At 42.1% G+C, this 9,656-nt stretch overlaps 1 pseudogene; it reads right to left on the bottom strand.

Moving 5' to 3' along the window:
- Positions 1-458: 458 nt before the first annotated feature.
- LOC126212549 (5S ribosomal RNA) lies at positions 459-576 on the bottom strand (annotated as a pseudogene).
- Between the last annotated feature and the right edge of the window lie 9,080 nt (positions 577-9,656).

Below are 9,656 nucleotides of genomic sequence, written 5' to 3'. Positions count from 1 at the left end.
GTACGGCCACCTGTATCGCTGAGGCACGCAAGCCTCCCCACCAACGGCAAGGTCCATGGTTCATGGGGGGGTTGGGGATGTACTTCATAATGATTCGAATACAGTATAAGTTCCAAACCTTTGCTGTAAATCGACGTTAGTGGTATAGGTCTGTAATTCAGCGGATTACTCCTACTTCCCTTTTTGGGTATTGGTGGGACTTGGGCAGTTTTCCAGTCTTAAGATACGGATCTTTCTGTGAGTGAATAAAAAAAAAGCACTCCGTCTTCAGGCCACAAGTGGCCCATCGGGACCATCCGACCGCAGTGTCATCCGCAGCTGAGGATGTGGATAGGAGGGGCGTTTGGTCAGCACACCGCTCTCCCGGTCGTTACGATGGTTTTCTTTGACCGGAGCCGCTACTATTCGGTCGAGTAGCTCCTCAATTGGTATCATGAGGCTGAGTGCAACCCGAAAAATGGCAACAGCGCGTGGCAACCCGAATGGTCACCCATCCAAAATCCGGCCACGCCCGACATCGCTTAACTTCGGCGATCTGACGGGAGCCGGTGTATCCACTGCGGCAAGGCCGTTGCCTCTGTGAGCGAATGGTTGTATATAATTGCTAAATATGGAGCTATTTTATCAGCATACTCTGAGAGGAACCTGACTGGTATACAATCTGGACTGGAGGCCTTGCCTTTATCACCCCCGTATGTACTCGTTGTCCCCATGTTGCTCGCTTTGGTGCGATACCCAACACTAGCTGTCCTGATGCCGACCAGGGGTAGACCAGGACAGTGGCTGATGATGTCTAGATAGCTAGGAGGCCACGAGGGCGTGTGTTACCGATGTCGTAGGCCACAGACCCTTAGAGGGCAGAGGCTGCCCGGGCACCAGCTCTCCGCATCGGTGAGACTCCCCAAGTCTCGCAGCCGCCACGTCAAAGGTATGGGATGCCCCTTGCCGGAACTCGATGAGTTAATTGGCGGAAGATTAGCGGCCGGTCATCATCACCTAATGCAGCCATGGTTGGTCTGAAACTGACTGTTACAAGTCCATCATTCTCTCCAGTTCAAGACGCAGATGGGATGGCGGCACGACAGAAAGCCTTGTGCTCCAGAGATCAACTATTTATACCTTTAAAGTTACGTCTTTGACGTAGTGTTATTCGGCGGAAGGGGGGAAAGTGGCGAGTGGTTTTGCCATATTCATTGTCCTGTCAGTTTTCCCTAGCTCACTCTGTGCCGATCACGGGTTTGTTATGTCCGGTTAAATTTTCGACGTAAGAGTTTCTTGGTAGGACGCAAGTGCTCTGAGCTGAAAAATAATTACTTCATTCTTGGTCATACTGTGTTGTGGCGTTCGTGGTTCTAGGTGCCTCGCCCGTGACCGGTGTAGCAATCCTCGTCTGGCAGGAATGTTTTGGAGTAATGTCAGCAATACTGTCCAGTGGCTTACTTGATTAGCACATCAGCAGCGTTGGCTTCTATTGTCTGCCGGAATTAAACTCTAAAATTTTACAATTCCAGCACTGAATTTCTTAGGGGCGCAGCAGCACTGTATATTACAACAATGCGATCATATTTAGGCAATATTCCTGTTTCTAGGATTGTATGATCAAAGACGCCATCGAAATTATGGTCCAAGACGATATAATTAACAAAGAGAGAGGCCTATAACTGACTCAACTGTGAAATGTTGTCAATTTAGTGAGAAGGAAGTTAGTCCAAGTGCATTAAATATGACACATGGCATTGAAGGCTATGATTCCTTTACTGCAGGATAATCGCGGAAGGATAAGTTTTCTGTGAGAACGTCAAGGAAAACTAGCTTAGGATACCATCCTAAAATTAACAGGGTGTCGACATTTACGTTCCTGCCTGTCGTGGTTAATATTTTACTTGTGTGTTCATCTGTGTCTGTGTCTGTTGCTAACTGTTGAGAACAGTGTTTGATGTTTTAATTTACCACCTCAGCTGGGGGAATATTTATGACGTCACCCCTAACGTTGTTGTAGCCAAATATTACTCATTATGTGAACTGGAGATATACGAAGTAATTTTTTCAAAATGATGTTCCTTTCCCTGTTATAGTCTGCACCATTTGTTAACCTGACTGATTGGTGCTCCAGTTGGCTTGTTATGTCAACTGCTCAGACATGTACTAAAGTAAAAGTTATTTAATTACTTTAATTAGTTATTAATTATGGTTCGTTAATTAAACGTCGAGACTGTTTTTTAAGGAATTTTGTGTTATGAAATTTAATTTCTGCAGAAGATTAAGCTAATACGAGGCCACGCTGAAATAAAAGCCCTCAAAATTTGTGAGTGAGAACGCTTAAAGCCTTTTAAATAAAATAAACTTTATTAACTTCCTACATTCTTATTCTCCATATCCAAATATTTGCAGCCCACTGCCGCCAGAGGACTGCAAATCGTTGCGTATAATATGGCGATGTATAACGTAACTGCGCTGCTGCGTGCGGAAAAGTGTGCTGTAATCTAGTTTCGAATTCGAAGAGTTAGTCCACACATGGAGCACCCTCTCATGTAGCAACACAATGTAGGACCCACGGCATCTGAAACAGTCCAACGTCTTGGGCTCACTGTCATCGAACATCCTTCATACAGTCCCGACTTGGTCCCATCCGATTTTCATCTAAAACTTAAAGAACGCCTTCGATGACTTCATTTTGACAGAGATGAAGCGGTACAGGCAGAGGCAAGATTGTGGCTCTGTCAAAAATTAATCAAACAGTTAACAGTGACGAAATCAACAAATTGGTCTTTATTTGAGAGAAATGTGTTCGTCGCCATCGTTATTATGTTGAGAAATAAAGATGCAGACATGAAGAATAAAGATGTAGAACGTTAAAGAGGTTTGCTTTATTAAAAACCTTTCAGAGTTTTCACATAAAGAATTCGGAGGCATTAATTTTCAGCACGCCCTCGTAAAACTATCTGTACAAATTGTGCTTTTCATGGCCTGGCGCCTTAGAACTTAATCCCATTTTCAATAGAACCATCCGATTTTAACGCTGTACTTTCTCCTACATGCAAATGCAACCTTGAGCTAAGTTTTACAATTCGATTTAGGATCACAGTTTTCATTTACGTTACGTAAATGCTAAAAGTGAACTCCATTGCAAGCACGACATATATCCAAACTATTCTGATCTCGTCCTCTATGATTTCAGATATTTCTGTAGTTCCTGAATTCATTACTCTTGCTACACGGCGTCGCAATTTACCCAAAGCTGGCGGGAGAAGAAGACACAGGGAGAGAGTAATTCACTAACATCAACAAAAAAAGACAGCGTGACATTAAGCGATGTTGGATGCCACTGATTCAGTATGAGATCCATACTCCTTTTAAGGCTGAGCCATCATTAAGGAATCTCATTATGAGGGCAAGAAAAATCAATAGATGAAGCAACCAACCGCGCATCAGACATAATACACACGCCAAACGATAAATATGCAGTTGCAGTTTTGATCGACATCTCAGGTGCTTTTGATAACCTTTGCCACGAGGAATGGCCGCGCCGTTTGAGGCGCCATGTCACGGATTGCGCCGGAGGTTCGAGCCGGCCCTCGGGCATGAGTGTGTGTGTGTGTGTGTTGTTCTTAGCATAAGTTAGTTTAAGTAGTGTGTAAGTCTAGGGACCGATGACCTCAGCAGTTTGGTCCCTTGGAAATTCACACATATTTCAACATTTGATAACCTCTGGTGACCTGCTAGGTTGAAGGTGATGCAACTACCAACTGCCCTGTAGAGCAGCTCACTAGATTATTGTGAAAATAGGACAGCTCACTGAGAAGCAGGACGCCATAAAATAGTCAAGAACATAACAAAAGGATGCTCGCAAGGCTTAATCTGCGGACCAATATTCTGAGATATTGTTGTCGAGCTACTTCTAAACAGCTTGGTTGCACCAGCAAGGTAAATGGGGTAGTCGCTTATGCAGACTGATTGGTTGTTGAATCAGCAAACTCACGAGTACACCTAGAAAACCAAACTACACAACTTCTTGTAAGTATAAGTAGCCAAAATGAACTCAAAATAGTTGCAAAGGGAACACTATCTCTATTACTCAAAGGGGCACTGATACAGAACCCTGTTATTAAACTGGATAACATTAACTTACAGAAGAAACAAGAAACATGATATTTAGGAATATATATTGACGATCGGCTTACGTTCATTGTACACACCAGACTGGCAACTGAGAAACTTGCAAGGCTTAATACCACATAATGCAGACTACCTTTGAAGACACCACGAACGCATCGCACTGCTTTCTTGGAAGGCATAGTATTCCCTGCAGCAAATGTATCATGTGTCTAGTGACCTGTAGAAACACAGTGAGTCGAGGACACAACATTAGTATAAGCTTTGTGTGCGGTTCTGGGGACTTGCCCCCACTGACATCACTATCCGCCACAGAGCAGCGACATACTGCCTAAAGTGATGCCGAACGACAAAAGTCGAGAAGTAAAGGGAAAACGTTGTACTCACGCGTCAATTGAACAGCTTGCGCCTTGGCACGTGGCAACGGGAGTGGGCGATGGCCGGCAAAACGCCGTCGCGTTTAGTATACCAGAAAGGCTGAAGCTAAAGCTTGCGGATCGAAGCAGCGGGATGATTCACTCTTCGACCGGCCACGGCCCGTACCAAACATCACTGAACCGAGTGGGTCTTAGACAGAGAGCGACGTGTACATGTGGAGCATATGGGTTTCCTGAACAAATATCATTACATTGCAACACCGTCACGCAGGTTAGTATATAATGACATCAAAGAACTGTTGCGAGAACCAGATAAATGGTGTGCTCCAAACAACATCGTTGATAAGGTTTCAAGATCATTGCATTACGTCAATAGACAAGAAAATCCATACGGCGGATCTCGAACAAATACACAACAAACATGACAACAGCATCCTTGAAAGGACACAGATACAGCCACCCACATTGATGTAGATGCAGGCACAGAAAAATAGTGCAAAGACAACAACAATATCAGACACAGACTCATAATATAAGGAATATAACATCTAAAATAGGTAAATAAGATAATTATAAGAAAAGCAGATGCAGAACGTAATTGGTTTATGTTTCTTAAATGTACTTTAAATATGATAACTGAATAATGCAAAGGAAAATGACTAACATAAGCAACGAAACAATCATTACATCTAAAGAATACGCCTCACGAGGAGGCGATGTTCGAAGAATAAGTTCCGCGGTTTCACTCCAGTCTACGACACTGCTTAAAGGAAACAGCATCATGCATACAAACATACAAAGTAACGGAACACATTCAAAGTTGTATAATGTACGACCCCCTGTACAAAATATCAGGCAGCAGGTCTTCAAATATGCCATAAATGAAATGAAATATTACGAAATGCTGTTCCATGTAGGAAGCAGGGTGTTGATGATGCTCCCGCCTGTTGGAAAACGAAATTTTCGCCATTGTCTTGGATTTGAGGGAAGGGAAAGTCTTCGACACATCCCGGTATGTGATTCTTCTAACCGCCTCTTGCAAAAAATGAAATAAAGAAAAAAATGAGAAGTACGTAAATTTTAATCTCGGGAAAAGATGAAGCATCTCGTAGTCGACTGTGATATGTGACTGACTGCCGTGTCCCCCATACTATTACGATGTTATGGTTCGCTTAAATGGAACGTTGCTTATAACTCCCGAGTCATGTACGGTTTGAAATACAAACTTCGTCGTAAAAGACGACCTACAGACATGTGAAAAATGTTTAAATCTCGGCTGGCATGAAATTATAGACACCTGTTGTCTGCGTATAAAGTTCTATTGAAAGGTCTCTATGTCTTGAACTGATATATGCTGGAGAGCTGTTCTTTCCCCCTTACATCATGCGTCTTGAAACTGCTGGTGCCATTGCCGAATGCTACGACGTACAGGAGGTGTCATGTCGATGTCTCGACAAAAATCTCACAGTTGTAATTGAATGGCACCCATTCAAATTCAGAACGCAAAACACCTTTTGTGGCTGGGTTACAAAGATGTGGAATCGACACACACTGGGTAACGAACGATCTAGCTGCGCAGGTAGCCCCTACCGGCAACCACATGAACCGACAACATGCAACTGGAGCTGGGACAAAAAAAATGGCTCTGAGCCCTATGGGACGTAACTGCTGCGGTCATCAGTCCCCTAGAACTTAGAACTACTTAAACCTAACTAACCTAAGGACATCACACACATCCATGCCCGAGGCAGGATTCGAACCTGCGACCATAGCGGTCGCGCGGTTCCTGACTGTAGCGCCCAGAACCGCTCGGCCACTCCGGCCGGCGGAGCTGGGACATATTTAGTTCGACACGAAAATTGTAATTCACCCAAACTTCTTTCTAAATAGTGGACAAGACACAGTCTCATGAAATAGTATGAATCTTTTCAAACACCTTGCTCTTTTGTTTTCGATCGTCCGCCTTTTGACCGATTTGATGCGGCCTGCCACGAATTTCCACTCCTGAGCCAAGCTCTTCACCTCAGAGTAGTTCTCAATGTCATCAATAGCTTGTTCATTCGCTTCCTAGGCTGCAGAATTCCTTAACTTCGTCTGCCTCATGATCCCAAAGTTTTGATGTTAAGATTATCGCTCAGCACATTTCCGGTATTCCTCATAACTTCAGTCTTTCTTACGTTTTCTCTGTACTCATATTCTGTATCGTCTCATTAGACTGTTCTTTTCTCTCAAAAGGTCTTTCTTCTTCCTCACTTCTACAGAGGGCAGTAATGTCTGGGGTTTCCAACTTATTTTAGCTGTTCAGTGAAAGTGGTGTGAGCTCTTAATTTTTATTGGATCTGTCGTACTTCATACTTTCACACTGAACAGTTTTCAAACAGAAGTTTTCTATAGTCGGTATGTTACACCACCGGCGCTCCGAGTTCAAGCATTGTGGTCTTTGGTTGTCGACAGCATCGTCGGTGCCAGTGGAGCATTCTGTGAAGCGAGAGAGTCAGATGTTGGTTACGCTGCTGAGCGCTCTGTAAATGACTAGCACAGCACAGAGATGCAAATGCAGAGGATGTTGCTTTGTGGAAATTTGATTCCGTAAGGGATGATTTGAGAAGTGTGAAGATATTCAGGTATGTTGTTGCTGCATCGCTTCCTCGCGCGTAATTTATCACGAGTTTAAAAAGGCAAATATTTAGCACGACTTTTTCTTTATTGGTTCGGTACAGTTAATTTGATTGTCGACAAGAGATTAAGCAAAATGGTCTGCTCATATGGTTTGCACTCAGAGTTATAGCTTCACCACTCCATAACAATTTCATTACCAAATTACAGGGCAGAATTGTATTTTTTAAGAAATGTATTTTTTAAAGATAGTTGTAATTGTTAAGAAATCAGAGCTTCACAATACAGTTTTCGAATATTAGTTTCTTCCACCGTTCCCTCATGGAAATTTGGTTTTTAATGTTCCGTTGTAGAATTGCATTTAGCGGAAGTCAGTCATTCAAAACAAGCACGATGTGCTTATTATTCTTGCGTTTCTTGCATTGCACTTGGGCCACGTTTACTTTCCTTAGGTGGTTTACTGTTGCCCTCCATGTTGACCGTCATCACTTTCGAGCAGTACCGATCTTCCGTTGCTACAAGATAAGTTATGAAGCTTTGTTAGGGCCAGCTTAAAGTCACAGTCAGGATATAGTAAAATCATTCACAGTTAAGCGCTGCATTGCAAAATTATCTTTAGGTTCAGTGTAGAAAAACTCCAGTTCAGTAATCATGTCTTTGTCAGACATTCTAATTCTTAGAGTACAGTGTTACGCCTTCGCGAATGTCATTTAGAGTTTGGTAGGTAAATTTGCAGAGCTAATTTTATAGGAGCATTTTGTACAGTTATTCTTTCAAAGTTTTCTTTGTTATTTTATGTAGAATTTTTACTCTGTTAGTTTTTGTGTGTTGGAATTGCAAGACACGTACTGTGACATCACGCATTGTATCGCCGTTTACTCGACGAACCGAAATTTCATTAGGAAGCTTATTGAATAGTCAGTTTTACATTTTCTGCTTATTTTTGCTAAAAGTTGATTGCAATACAGTTACACAGTTTCGGATGGATTTGATGACTTTTTTCTATAAAAATAGCATTTACCTATGCATACCACTTCCATTGTTCGCGTTAACATTACAACACAGACGTACACGAAAGTTTAAGAATAGGAAACCAATTTACATACATAACAATGAACAAACAGTAATAAAGTTTCTGAAAAGTACAAACATTTTTCACTATTTTACATAGACGAACGCTTTTTCTAGGTCAACATAACCTAAGAAAGTGTCTTGATTTTCGTACATCTTGCTTTCATTATCAAGCGCAGCAATCCCTTCTCTGACGACTTCCTCTTTCCTTGTATAGCCTTATGAAACGATTCATGAATCTACATGCCTCGTGATGACTGACGGTGTTGTGTGCTGTCCTTAGGTTAGTTAGGTTTAAGTAGTTCTAAGTTCTAGGGGACTGATGACCATAGCTGTTAAGTCCCATAGTGCTCAGAGCCATTTGAACCATGAATCTGCACCTGTCTTGTGTTATGGATGGTGGTTATCGCTGAAACAACCAGTTTGTGGCTGTGTTGAGTTTTTCCGCGCCAGTTTAACCTGACTGTTAAAACCGCTCAAAATAAACAATTTCTGAAATAACTGAATTTCGGTTTCTTGTTCCTATTATTTCATGTAATGGACGTAATAATCCAATAAAGATGGAAAACAATTTGATCCTCTCAGTTTTAAGCTACACAGAATTAAAATATTAAGTTAAATAGCAAAATAAAATTAAACTTTTTCCGTCCACTGTTCCGTGCTTTTCTCGAATAGCGATAAGTGGTTGAATACTACGAAAAATCACCAATATTCTAGTACTGATTCTAACTTTCTGAAACTCTGCTCAAAAACCATGCTTTAATTGGAGATCATATCACTATTTTGGCATTACAATTGGTCAGTACTAAAGGTCGAGAATTGCGGTTGATGAACTTTGTTTTTTGTGTTAATTTGTCCGTTTTCACGGACCACAAGCAGATAAAGGCAGATTACATAGACAAAGGCTACGGATCAGCTACTTTATTTTTTAACTGTATGCCATGAATGAATTGTTAAGTTTTAATTTATTGCTGCTACCAAATATCCATCGTTTTTTATTATTTCATAATACATTGTACTTCTTCATTGCTATGTCACTTTGTAAAAATATTTCCAGACTAGGGTTGGAGACACGTAGCAATACAATTGCTGTCCGGCTGCGAAAGCGAGAATCTACCGTGTAGACCAAGTGTGGACAAGTCTTGCACCCTGCACGTACACGCGTGCCTTAGGCCACGACACTCGTCAACAGGGAGATAATAGTTTCAGCACTGCTGCGACAATTCTATGTCATTTGTTTCAAATGTTCAAATGTGTGTGAATTCCTCAGGGACCAAACTGCTGATGTCATTGGTCCCTAGACTTACTCAAAAAAAAAAAAAAGAAAAAGCACTCCGTCATCAGGCCACGAGTGGCCTACCGGGACCATCCGACCGCCGTGCCATCCTCAGAGGAGGATGCGGATAAGAGGGGCTTGTGGTCGGCACACTGCTCTCCCGGCCGTTATGATGGTATTCTTGACTGAAGCTGCTAATATTC

This window comes from Schistocerca nitens, chromosome 1 (assembly GCF_023898315.1).
Source record: "Schistocerca nitens isolate TAMUIC-IGC-003100 chromosome 1, iqSchNite1.1, whole genome shotgun sequence".
Taxonomy (NCBI): Eukaryota; Metazoa; Arthropoda; class Insecta; order Orthoptera; family Acrididae; genus Schistocerca; species Schistocerca nitens.
This window is presented reverse-complemented; position numbering and strand designations above follow the sequence as displayed.